The sequence below is a fragment of the Thermobia domestica genome, chromosome 3 (genome assembly GCF_964235325.1).
Source record: "Thermobia domestica chromosome 3, izTheDome1.hap1.1, whole genome shotgun sequence".
Classification (NCBI taxonomy): Eukaryota; Metazoa; Arthropoda; class Insecta; order Zygentoma; family Lepismatidae; genus Thermobia; species Thermobia domestica.
Window position 1 is genome coordinate 131,739,044 of NC_137456.1, and position 14,506 is coordinate 131,753,549.

The 14,506-nt window shown below is 35.7% G+C and overlaps 1 protein-coding gene across 8 annotated transcripts in view; it reads left to right on the plus strand.

Moving 5' to 3' along the window:
- The window catches only part of LOC145680743 (uncharacterized), a 488,043-nt gene that overhangs the window by 158,596 nt on the left and 314,941 nt on the right, over positions 1-14,506 (plus strand). The window contains exon 1 of one of the 8 annotated variants that reach the window (XM_081751711.1): positions 11,552-12,118. The exons of 6 other annotated variants lie outside the window; for them this stretch is intronic. The gene's annotated coding sequence lies outside the window, so the exon portion shown is untranslated. Of the gene's footprint in view, positions 1-11,551; positions 12,751-14,506 lie in introns of those variants that run through there. One more of the 8 variants, XM_081751712.1, reaches the window with a different exon arrangement.

Consider the following 14,506-nt stretch of genomic DNA (forward strand, 5'->3'; position numbering starts at 1 on the left):
AAACAATGCCTCTAATCCTGTTACGTGATAGAAAGTTAATCCTTCTACAAGATATTCAGTCATCTATACAAATAAGACAATTAATGCCTCTAATTCTAGTTTCTGTTACATGATAGAAATTTAACCCTTCTATAAGATATTCAGTCATCTATGCAAATAAGATAATCAATGCCTCTAATTCTAGTTTCTGTTACATGATAGAAATTTAACCCTTCTATAAGATATTCAGTCATCTATGCAAATAAGATAATCAATGCCTCTAATTCTAGTTCCTGTTACATGATAGAAATTTAACCCTTCTATAAGATATTCAGTCATCTGTACAAATAAGACAAACAATGCCTCTAATCCTGTTACGTGATAGAAAGTTAATCCTTCTACAAGATATTCAGTCATCTATACAAATAAGACAATTAATGCCTCTAATTCTAGTTTCTGTTACATGATTGAAATTTAACCCTTCTATAAGATATTCAGTCATCTGTACAAATAAGACAAACAATGCCTCTAATCCTGTTACGTGATAGAAAGTTAATCCTTCTACAAGATATTCAGTCATCTATGCAAATAAGATAATCAATGCCTCTAATTCTAGTTCCTGTTACATGATAGAAATTTAACCCTTCTATAAGATATTCAGTCATCTGTACAAATAAGACAAACAATGCCTCTAATCCTGTTACGTGATAGAAAGTTAATCCTTCTACAAGATATTCAGTCATCTATACAAATAAGACAATTAATGCCTCTAATTCTAGTTTCTGTTACATGATAGAAATTTAACCCTTCTATAAGATATTCAGTCATCTGTACAAATAAGATAAACAATGCCTCTAATCCTGTTACGTGATAGAAAGTTAATCCTTCTACAAGATATTCAGTCATCTATGCAAATAAGATAATCAATGCCTCTAATTCTAGTTCCTGTTAAATGATAGAAATTTAACCCTTCTATAAGATATTCAGTCATCTGTACAAATAAGACAAACAATGCCTCTAATCCTGTTACGTGATAGAAATTTAACCCTTCTATAAGATATTCAGTCATCTATACAAATAAGACAATCAATGCCTCTAATTCTAGTTTCTGTTACATGATAGAAATTTAACTCTTCTACAAGATATTCAGTCATCTATACAAATAAGACAATCAATGCCTCTAATCGTGGTTCCAGTTATGTTTAGAAAATTAACCTTCTACAAGATATTCAGTCATCAGTAGAAATAAGACAATCATTGCCTCTAATCCTGGTTCCTGGTTCCTATTACGTATTAGAAAGTTACCCTTCTACAAGATATTCAGTCATTAGTAGAAACAAGACAATCAATGCCTCTAATCCTGGTTCCTGATACATATTAGAAAGTTTAATGTAAAAATTGCAATTGGAAGAAATAAATAAATAAATAAATAAATAAAAATAAGTCTGGTTATTTTGAAAAGCTAGAGACTTCTTCCTCGCTTCCATGAATAACAACGTAACAATTGACTATTTGGTGGATTAATAAATTATGCCAGTTTGCCAAGTGTCTTGTTATTTTCTTTACTGATTTAAATTTTCCAAACGTAGTCACCTACTAAGAAGAAACCTTTGCGTATTTGCTTCATAGGAAGTGTGCTCTTAATGTTCTTTATGTGAAATGTGGGGACTTGACCAAGTTGTCTCCATCTATTGCTAGCAAAAATTATCTCACACGCGTAATCGGAGCCCTAACCTTTACAATATGAGATTTTTCTTCATAGGAGAACTGCATTGCCAATCAATTCTCAGAGTACTTACATAATTTGCTATTTAAGAAGCAAACGTTTTTTAATTCATTATTCTAATCATTATCGTACTTTATCTCTTTCTCTAACTGCATTTTTGAAAAATATTTTTTGCTGCTGAATGTTACGAGAACCGTGAAATAACGTGATATCATGTAATACAATATTTTCACATGGAAATTTCCAACATTTTCCAGGGCAATTCATGTCTAATTATTTATTAAACAGCATACTTGATGAATAAATGGGTTCCAAGTTTCTTTTCTTATTTATTTTATCTATGTAATTCTCAATGTAGTATTTTTCATCGTTGTTAGTTTTGAAGCGTCATCATCCCTTCTTGCACGATACCACATCTCTAGCGTAAGAAAGTGAAAGCACGATGACAAGGATTTCGATAAATTCATGATAATGATAAAATCTTAAAAACTGCTGAGAACTAGCAAGTTGATCGGATTTTTTTTAAAAAAAGAAATAAGCTGCAAAAATTGGTGATGTCATAAAAGTAATGCATTCGTTTTTTCAACTGAAAATACCTGTTATCACGTCATCAATTATTTATTAGTCCTTGGGTTGTTAAATGTGACAATTACATGAGTAATACAGGGCTTTCGAATGCTAACAGAACAATGCAATAACAATAAGAATCATGTACTTTGCCGCGATGATGCTTGTGAATATTCTACGTATAAGCAAAGATGATCTAATACGATGATGATGATACATAAGAAAATGGGTTAAAAGTACTTCTGTTGACACATTTTCATTATCTGTCATCGTAACCACAATAATCAACTTGGTTTGTTTATTGAAGTTTTAGAGTCCCTTTTCAGTAACGATCCTGTATGAGACATGAATCTACAGTTTAAGGTGAAATCTGAGTCACTGTGATGCACTCAAATTACAATAGGATATTATTATTAAACTTTTCTTAAAATTTTTGAATCAAAATCGAGTTTTTTTCTAATAGTGGAAAATATTCTTGAGTGAGACTAGCTGCGTTGTAAATGCTAACCAGGTAGTTTCTAACCCTCTATCTTAGAACTTGTCATGCCATTCCAAAGCCCTGAGCCGCGGCGGCTCAGTGGTAGAGCATTCACCTCTAGTGCATAGGGTTCTTGGTTCGCTCCCCGCTCGCGCCAAGTAAGCGTTGTGGTGGACAAACACCGTGTGCGTGGTTTTCTTGGGGTTCTCCCGTTTCCTCCCACTTTCTTCATTCCACCATTTCCTTCATTTCTCATCATAACCGTCTCCTTTAGCCTAACCGCTATAACCGTGGGACGTAAAACTTAAAGAACTCGATTCATTTTTTCATTCCGTACGCTAACCGTTGGATTTACAGATTTTAAAAGGAAAGAAAGCAGATGAAGTTGGTTAAATAGAACAAAATTTAATCGTATAATTGTGTGTGATGATAATAATGTAGACAATAGAACGGGTTGAAAGGAAATGATTTTCTTTAGTTCATAAGTCTTATCCCACACTCTCCCCTCCGCTCTATGGGAAAAAAATTATGCCCTACTATCATTTAAGAAATACAATGAGTTATTAATTTTTTTTTGTTCTTTTCATATTTTCTTTTGTGTGGGTACTGAGCACCTCCGGAATTGACGCCTCTGTAAGTATATATCAAAGTCCCGGCTACACTACAATATCGTTTTAACCGAATTTGATGAGACCGAAGGTGTTTCGGTTGAACGAAAATTCGACTAAATCGGAATAAAGATTTTTTTTATACAGTATGTTATGCGGGGCCACAGTGCGGGGCTTATAACTGATGGCTTAGTGGTAGAGCGTTCACCTTTGATGCATGAGGTTCGTGCTTTCATCCCAGATCTCTGCAAGTGGGCTTTGTGTTGGATAATCGCCGTGTGCGTGGGTTTTCTTGTGCTTCTTCCGTTCAGGGGCGTCATTTAGGGGGGAAGGGGGCAATTACCCCCCTGAGTTTGAGATGTATATAGATTATTAATATAGTAGTAGTAAATAGTAGTAAAGTGGTAGTAAATCAGTGAAAAACGGGAAATTTTACTTATATCAAGGGGTCTTGCCCCCTCCAAGCAAAATCTGAAATGAGGCTCCTGCTTCCGTTTCCTCCCACTTTTCTCATTTAACCATTTCATTTATTTCTCATTATCACCGTCTTCTTTAGCCTACACAGCATAACCGTGAGATATAAAACTGAAATATTTCATTTTCATTTCAGTTCATGTGTAGTTGATATATTCTCCGAGTGAAAAAACGTTGTTGGCAACATATAATGTCTTCAAAAGTGAACATTGCTAACGCAAAGCCATACGACTAAAACGATGAAGGTTAATTCAGTTTGTGAATATATATATATATATATATATATATATATATATATATATATATATATATATATATATATATATATATATATATATATATATATATATATATATATATATATATATATATATATATATATATATATATATATATTCTTTTTTTCAGTAAATGCTTTTTTAGCAATTTGATTAACCCAGAAACTCGGTTAATCGAGATTTGGTTAAACGGAACTGTAGTATATACATTATGACACATGTCAAATGATACTTCCTTATTTATTCTATAATATCCTTTCATTTTCTTCCTGTTTCGTCTTACCTCTGCAACTCGAACTCAACATACTAGCATCTGTAGCACAGTAACTTAGTGGATAAAGTGCTAATCTCTTCTGTGAGAGGTACCTGGTTCGATCTCAGTTCATGTGATTGATTGATTTATAAAGAGTTCAATGTCCTTTTTTTCAACACAGAGGCTATATAAGTTGAGCCCTGTTGCTCTACTTGGGATTTGGACCATTACTCGGGTCCGCGTTCGAGGCAAGCTTCCGCGATCATGCACACAAAAAGTACACAAGTTAGCCACTTGAAATTTGTGTTAAATTACGTCGTGTCCGTGAGTTTCTTCGGGGTTATGTCGTTTGTTATCAGTCATCAAAGTCTCCTTTACCCTACAACCACTATATATACTATATGGGAAATAAAAGTACAAATTTCATTTTCTTACACAGTGTGTTAATATACTAGACCGACAAGTGGTAAGAGCTGATTCCTCACATCAAAATAAAATAAAAAAGTTTATATGAGTATGTGTGTAGGATGCGAGAAAGTGCACAGTTTCGGAGCTAGGGCTGTCAAAAAACTTAGAAAGAAAGGAAAAACACCACAGCACGCGTTAACCTGAACACGAGGAACGGTAGAGCTGGTAGTTTCCAGTAGTGCCTACTCGTGCTGACGTATTCACTACTGTGAAGACTTACTTTTTGCCTACTTTGAAATCCGAGTATGTCTGCGAATTCTTTATATCTGTGAGTGCTTTATCCCTTGCAATCTATGCGCATTGCTGAAATATGCATTTTTGGATGGCGTATTTGCAAACCCCTTTACGCTGATATGAACCACTACTCTATGGTTCCTTCTGTTCGAAATAACGAGACGAGTCGAGATACGGCTATTTCAATAGAAAAATATACATTTATTTTTCGAGAAAAATATACATTGTCAAGTATTATATTTACGCTTTTGAACGGCTCTTTAGAATCTCTCGTAGAATTTATCTGTCTACTTCTTTTGCATAATCCCGATCCATCTTCGGTGTCTCCATCTTATTATCTGTATGACAGACAAATGAAATCTGCAAAATAAGAAGTTTTCCTATAGCGTTTAAAACGAGAGCACTCTTAAAACTTTTTTTTCTTTTCAACTCTGCGAATGTTTTGTGGCTTTTCTTCTATTGTAAGACATTTAAGTACCTTGTATCGTATTTTCTATGATGAAATATTGTATATGAAATGCTAGTATTAAAAAAATTGAATGAGGTAAAAAATAAACTCTTTATTATATCAGTTGACCTAAATAGAGAACAGTGGCTGTGCGTGTAAAAAAGTTCAAAGTGCAAGCTTATTATGGGAAATTAGCAATGGCGTACAGAGAGAATTTGTGGGTTTTGTTGAATTGTAGAATGAATGTAAACATGTTTGGAATTAGCAGTGGTGATGCAAGAGAAAGGGTTTACATGGAAATATTAAAATGAAGAAATCTAAGATGATATTCTTACGTACTAAAAAGGTATATTATTATTATTATTATTATTATTATTATTATTATTATTATTATTATTATTATTATTATTATTATTATTATTAATATTATTATTATTATTATTATTATTTCAAACTATGATATGCATAAGTATGAAAGATCTTACATTAGACCTATAGTTGTTTTTTCGTGCGTCTGTGTCGTGGTAGGTATGAGGGCAAAAACCGTCAGGAATAGCCGGTAGTGGCTTTTTCATACGGATTCAGTGTTTTAAGAGTAAGTTTACTTTCGACCTTTATCAGTGGTAGAGCATTCACCTCTGGTGCATGGGGTACTTGGTTCGATCCCAGCTCGCGCCATGTGAAATTTGTAGTGGAGAAACACCGTGTGCGTGGGTTTTCTCGGGGTTGTCCAGTTTCCTCCCAATTTCTAAATTACTCATCATCACCGTCTCCTTTAACCTAGCCGGCATTATCATGAAATGTAAAATTTAAAGATTTGAGTTTTAAGAACGTAAAACTTTAATAATAATAATAATAATAATAATAATAATAATAATAATAATAATAATAATAATAATAATAATAATAATAATAATAATAATAATAATAATAATAATAATAATAGACTGCAATACATACCGAGAAGCAGTTTCTTGATGTGGTTTCGGTTTTGCTAGAAAAAAGTTCCATCTCCACCTGCATTCCTCTATTGCAACCGGAAAATGGTAGAAATCTACTACCACTTGTGGTTCCAATATTGATTCCCAAAAAAAATAGAAGGCGACAAACTATGTTGCAAGTTTCTACATGTGCTCCCAACACCATGTGCTGGCTGTAAACCAATTTCAGACGACAAACACGAAGAGGTAATCGTCAACCATCATAAAGTTGTGAAGATTAATGAAATCAGCAACATCTTCAGATAAAAGGAGCCCACAAACCACAGAAAGCATCAATCTTCACCGATTGATCACCTCCACTCTTTAGAACGCCTGATCTCTGAGAGCTCCTTTATCCTTACCACTCTCTAGAATGTCTGATCTCTGAGAGCTTTTTTTTTATCCCTACCACTCTCTAGGACGCCTGATCTCTGAGAGCTCCTTTATCCTTATTACTCTGTAGAACGCCTGAACTCTGAGAGCTTCTTTATCCTTTCACTCCCTAGAACGCCTGAACTCTGAGAGTTTCTTTATCCTTACCAATCTCTAGAACGCCTGATCTCTGAGAGATCCTTTATCCTTACCACTCTCTAGAATGTCTGATCTCTGAGAGCTTTTTTATCCTTACCACTCTCTAAGACGCCTGGTCTCTAAGAGATCCTTTATTCTTATTACTCTCTAGAAGCTTGAACTCTGAGAGCTTCTTTATCCTTTCACTCTCTAGAACGCCTGAACTCTGAGAGCTTCTTCATCCTTACCACTCTCTAGAATGTCTGATCTTTGAGAGCTTTTTTATCCTTACCACTCTCTAGGACGCCTGGTCTCTGAGTTTTATCATCCTGACACAATTGGTAAATACAAATATAGTTTTAAAAAAGAACTGGCCCAATTGTTTACTGAACTTCTGGAATCCCATATGAAATTGTAATCACTGAAAGTTTAAATATTTCTGGTGTGACATATAGAATTATATGAAAGCAGCCCTCGCCTCACTAATTGGTTGAAGTAAAAATAGGGGATCCCATGCAATGGACGAACTACATTTTTGAGAAAATTGAGATAGAGTGATATTTGTGTTGAGAACTGAAAATGTTATCGTACCAGAATGCACTCGTCACAACAAACTATTTTATCTCTTGGCAAACTAAAGATACTACAGACTTGGTTCATTCTGGCATAATAAACCTATTAGTTGACAACACAAATGTTACTCTATCTCAATTTCGTCAAAAATGTAGTTAGCCGTTTTGGCATGGGATCCCCATCCCCACCCCAAATGCCTTTTTCTGTTACTAAGATTGGATGAGACGAGACTTGCTGTTTAAAGTGCGGTCCGAACCACTACACGCATTTGAATCCAAGACAAGACACCCTCATTAAGAATCAAACTCAGGACCATACGCGCTAGCAACTTCACTACAAAGGGGCGCTTGAAAACAGACCTTGTTTTCAGTTCATACGGCTACTTCGCATAGAACATCTTAACAGTTTTACGAATAAATGGAGATCATGGAGATCATGGTCGTCATGGCGATCATGTGACCTTACATTATCAATAAATGATTACAGTGTGAGTTATGTACTGAAAATTATGATATCTATTTCGAACAAACTTCATATAGTAAAATAAGAAACTGCTCTTTAAGAAATCGTAAATTGACTTTTATGTCTACCCTCCTATTGTCGCGAAGGAGGATGTAGTTATCTACCAAGGTTCGTAGTTAAATAATAAAATGGTAAACAACCAGCTCCAGTCTTCCAATACAGAGTTGAATGTACGCCTTTGTTCTTTGTGTCTGGGTTACTTTGGAATCACCTGTTGAGAACTTGACACCTGAGTCAACAGAAGTGAGGCAATTTCCCAAACTCTTCTCGCCCACTCTTTGTGTCCCACAACTGAGATTTCTAATTCACTTGTTATTTTAATCTCTTTGGTTTCTTCAAGTGTTCCATGATTTATTTTTATTCATATAGGATATTGTAGGACACGGTGTGTTTATGTTATCAAAGTAAAACAAAAAAAAAAACTTTTTTCTGTGTTAAAAAAAGGCAATAGTAAACACAAGATAATGGTTAAACTTAACCTCTAGCATTATAGCTCACAAAAGCTATGTCCAACATACGACTTGTAATTGGGTGAAAAGTGGCCAGAATATTTCATCCCATTCTCAACATTTCTGGCTCTTTAAACTAGAGTTAGCTACTTCAAGTAGTTCCTCAATTACCTCGCAATGCTACGTTAACACAGAAAACTCTCTACACTTACGACAAATCGAACTTGCGACGACAAGCACTAACCATTGATTGATTTGAGTTTGTCGTTCCTTTTCAGCACCAAAGCTGTAAGAGATGTGAAACGACAGCTTGATTTGATTTTGAGTTTAGAGTCCGTTTTAGTGGTAAGGCCATAATGAGCAGTGGGCCTACAGTTTAACATGGGATTCGAACAACATGAGCTCTCGCCTGAGATTGAACCCAGGTCTCCTACGCCAGAACCTACAGCTTAACGTAGGGATGGGCAAAACAGTTTTTTATAAAACCGGAAACCGGTTTCTAAAGAACCGAGATCCGAAAAACCGACATTTCGGTTTTCTCCAAAACCATTTCGGTGAAAACTTTTGGAAAACACATAAAACTATTTCTGTGAAAACGGAATCGGTTTCCGGAGAACAACGAAACACTATTCTGGTCAGAAATAGAAGAATATTTTTTAAAAAAGAAAACTGAACCGGATTTGAAGAAAACCGAAAGCGAATCCGGTGAAAAACCGAAACGGTTTCGGTGAAAACCAAACCAGTTTTGAAGAAAATCGAAACCGGTTTTTTGGAAATTTTCAAAAACTGGTTTTTCTAAAAACCGAAAACCGTTTTTTGTGCCCACCACTAGTTATAATCGACATGAGTTCCCTTGGAGAATCTAATCGGGTGTCCCGCCTTGATGGCGTGTACTCGAATACAAATCTGAATAGTGCTTCAGACGACAAATGACAAAAACCGTAGCTACTGTACGAGAAAATACGGTGGTTTTGAAGTCACAAATTTGATACATTTTAACCTTAGAACGATTTGTTTTCGGTTAATAAAAAAATGGAAATAAGAGCTAGCAATATTTTTTATTATAATTATGACTATGTTTCAAGCTTTGTGTACCTATAGGTGCGAACTGAGGAATGAATTTGTGAGGGGCTACTGGTAACTATGTTTTTCAGAGTTGGCAGCACTAGTTCTGATCCACGTTAATATAGTATAATTTGACAAAATGCCCATCTTAAACAGTACCAATGACCAAATTACAGAGTAATGATAGGTTGTCATCTTTTTTCATGTGCAACAATGTAGATATAGTTGTGTGCTGCCACTAGCCTACTTGAAAAAAAAAAAAAGAGGGGAAAAAACACTTCCACTTCCATATATGTGAAATTCAAGCTGTAGGCTGACAACATGGATATTACGCAAAATTGATGAAAAACGTCCGCAAGTTGTCGAAATGTGGTTGTAGAAAAGAATGGAGAGAATTAGCTCGGTCGAGCCGGAAAAATATGAGTGTGTTAGAAATGGAGGAGGAGTAAAATATAAATAGTGTTCAAAAGATGAAGAAAAATTGATTGGGACATGAACTAAGAAGCTGTATCATGAGAGATATGCTAGAGGATATTTTTTTGGCAGGAAAGAGAGGAAGAAGGTGAAGGAGACTACAATTGATGGACGATATCAAAACAGAAAATTCCCGCGTGAAAACGAAGTTAACGGAAGACCGTGGACCATGGAAATTTCTCACTTGCGGCAAGTGACCTGCCAATAATTTCAGAATGCCTATGATGATGATGTTTACAAAATTATGATGTTTTTCCCTGAAGAAAAAATCCCAAATTGACCAAAGAAGGTCAGATCTCCTTCCGTTTGTTGTAATTTCTTTTATACAAGAGTGCCTACATGCTGATTTTTAGGGCGCAGGTTTCGCTTCTAAGAATTTCTGGAGTGAGCGAACAATTTTTCGTTGAAAATGTTACAATCGAACTTTCATTATACCATAATGATGTTCTTAAGAAAGCTAACTATGAAACAAAACACAGCATAAATAACATGTAATTTGGATAAAAATTATTACAGTATCTTGGCTACGTCACGACTAACTCTGATCTCCTATACTACTTTTTTTTTGGGGGGGGGAGGCGGGAAATGATAAATTTGCGGAGTTCCATCCAAGCACTTAGGGATGTGCACCTCTGTATTTACAGATTTCTTTTTTTAAAATACATACTTCTTTAAAAGAGTTTGGTTGCTAGGATTTTTGAAACGAGATTGTGCCTATCCAAAGTTGATTATAATTAGTAAGACATTATTGGGTAGCAATTTGCCTTTCTTAAATTTCGTTCATTACAGATAGCTTTATTCTTATTGGAGCAGTGATAGCGAAACTGGTTATGCTCCTCTCTTCACAGAACAAAAATAGCAAACCCTATGGAATCTTAACTTGATAGGGTACTACGGGCCCGTTAATGCCGCTATTGCATTGGAGGTCATGTGGTTCGGACTCGTATTAAAGTATAGATCCAAGTTTATATAGCTTCGATGTTGTAGTGAAACTTGGAAATCGAACCCGGAATTCCTGCACCAGAAACAATCAAGTTGCCTGAACCGTGGTCCTGGAATCCATTTCTCTAGAGCCGAGATAATACGATCGGAAAAGATCTTTGCGCCATATTCAACTCCCTATGTGCTTCAGATTCCACGTAAATAGCAGGTCCCATCTTTCATAATCTCTAGTTCTGCCTAAGAACATAAAACAAAATCAACCAATCGAAGACAGCTAATCATGTAATCTAACGTTTGTTGCACGCTTTATAGGCCTATCGTATATTTCAGTAAACAAGTTGACCTGAGTATTGACTTCTTTAGTTTTTCTAGTTGCAGCTAAGGTTCAAGCCAATGAACAGAAGCTGCTAATTTCCATGCAACATTAGAATTTACTATATAAATATTAATGAATGGATACTTTTTCAAAGGGGAAAATATTTTCTAAAACAATATCTTTGCCCTGTTGGGAGTTGCCTTCCTCTCAATAAGGAAGTCATCGGCGGCGTCTGGCCTTCAGAAGGTTACGACAGACAACACAACAGCAACAGGTCCTTCCTTGCAAGTAATGACAAGAAAGAAGCATTCGACAAGTAAAAAACCGGTAGGAGAGAAAGAACCTGCAGGCAAAGAACAAGAGAGGTGCTCAGTTCAGTGCACTGATGCCATGCCACAGACAACAACAGAGAACACAAAAGGTGAGGTGGTGAAGGGGAGGTTCGAAGAGCAGCAGCTTTTAGCATAGCATCCGGTGTGTGTGTGAGATGGACATTGCGCCTGCGCATTTCAATTGCTACAATACCCCTTCTACCTGTGTGTGAGGGTTCAGGTGGAGAAAGAAAGGTAACCAACCGACAAACCGAAACGAACTCTCAGTGGCGGTGGATGTGTGTGTGTGTTTCTTTTCTCGTGTCTGTGACTGGTAGTGGTTAAAGAGCGGTGCTCCTGTGTGCCCCGTTTCTCAAGACAGCTCTACTTCCCATACAACAGTTATCTCTCGTTGAATAAAAATTTATTGAAGGACGCAAATCTCACACTCCCACGTGCGCGTGTATGTATATTTACACACTATTTTATTTTTCATTCTCTGTGTGTGTGTATGTGTATATTAGTATAAAGTGCTGTTATTGAAAGAGTAAGTGAAAGAACTCTACTTGAAATTAATTATATATACTTTTAAAAGAAATAAACATACAAATAGCGAGCGTACTGTGTATATTTTTGTGCTATAGTGCAAATATTTACTTCCTTTTAACTTGCCAAACTTATATACTTCATCGGCTTGATAAATTTGTTTTATTTATTTATTTTTTTTTTTTTAAAGTAGTGTTGGATTAATTTTAAATGGAGCTTATAGTGAACCACAAATGCTTGACAATCTTCACTAGCAAAATTTGGGATAATATGTGACATAAATAGTGCTTATGAATAATTGTGCATAATGTGAGAATTATTTTTTATTGGAATACATTTAACGTGTAAATAAACTGTATTGTATTCCACAGTATTTTTTTAATTAATTAAAAAAAATACCGTTTCGTGTGTACAATTCTATAAGAAAGGAGTGATATCCTTAGTATATGGTTGATGAGAGTTCTGCAGGAATGACTATAATTGTATAGATCTGTGCTGAACTTCAAATAAACACAAGAACCTCTCTACCACTTTGGACACATCGAAAAGGTAAGTGTAAGTGCTTGGTGAATTTGTGGTTGTGTGACATGAGATCAGCGGGACTGCAACCGTCCCTTAGAATCCGCCCCTTCTAGCCTAGGATATTTGATCCGCCATTGTAGTCCCCCCGTTCAGCTACAGACTTCATCCGGGAGAAATGGAATTTACTGTGCTTGGTGGTACTTTAAAACCCATAAAGTTTATATGTCCTCTCCTCCCTTCTAGGAGAGAGAAATTATTGCTGTACAGTGTTTGTTAGGTATAGTTTTCAGTTCTTCACTTGTCATGACAAGAATATCCAGATCTATCATTTTGAAAAGTTAGCAACTCGATTTGTATCCGGTGGCTCAGCGGTAGATTCTTATTTGAGGTATGAGGGTCCTTGGTTCAGTTCCAGGTTATAAGGCTTTGTGGCGGACAAAATTGTGCCCATAGGTTCCTCGGGCTCCCACATTCTCATTCCTCCATTTCTTTTGGTAATAGTATACATGAGAACCCCCTGATCTGCGTTTCTTCTGTGTTCTATTACCACTTCTACATGAAATACCATAAATGTTCTACGTAGAGCAATAGTAAGAAGTATCCATGTGCACAAGATATGCGATATGCGTTAAATTCCCCCCCCCCACACACACACATAGTCATAGATGAAGTACAAGGGCACTACACATGCAGATATAAAGTACAGGTACGTTCTTTTTTATTTTCGTATCAGTCGATAAGTAAATAAGTCACTTTGTTACCCCCTTTGTAAGTTCGTACATACTCAATGAATAATCCCTAAAAGTGAGAGCGTCCTGCTCCTTCGGGAACTGATGCAGCTTCATGTATACTATATCCCATATCTTCATAATCATTCATCTACTTATCCAGAATAGAAAAGTGTACGTTACATTAAAGATTTCATTATTTGGTAAGAATGTACTTTGTGCAGAACATCCATAGGAACGGATACAATAAATAGCAATACGAGTAATTACTCTAATTTTAACAAAATGAGTCCAAACTTCCCTAATCCTAAGTTAACCCGACCATACCCTACTTATTCCTATCTTGCATCATGTCAACAATGTGACATCAGTTGTTCTGCACAGAGTACACTCTTGCCCATTATTGTTAATTATTATTAACTTATTACTTTGTATTCCATTTACCAGATGTTTTAACAAACGAGTATTTAGTGGGTGTACTCAGTGGTGGACGCAGAATTTCGTTGCAGAGTGGTTCAAGCTCCCAAGTTCATATAATTTTAGGTGTTTGTGTACGTATCTTAATATAGTGAATCTTTATTTTTTCGCATAATACCCATACTAAAGTCTAAAATCCGGGAACCCCTCCTTGCGTACACCACTGGGTATACTGGACCAATTTTTGCTGGTGGCTGTTCCTGTTAGTATTTCTGTCCATTGTAGAGAAATTTGTTCAGTAGGCATACAATTTTACTGCCGATTTACTAACTTCTGTATATGGAAGCTGGCTTTTCGATTCTAGAAGGAGTAAAGTTTGTGGTGAATGAACGTACATCTGTGGTTCCTCGAAGTTTTATTTTTTTCCAATATTGTTTTCATTATCCAGATATTTCATTAATCAATTGTGTTCTTCCTTTTAATGGAATCGGTTTGCTTTAATATCCTATAGTTCTGTTCTGTGAGCTGTGAACATTTTGAAAATGTAAGAGTGTGAGCAGGGTAGTGGTTAGTGTTCTTTCGTAATCTAGAGATTCGAAGTTTAGCTTTGCTGTCGACTTACTAAGATTGAGGTTTTC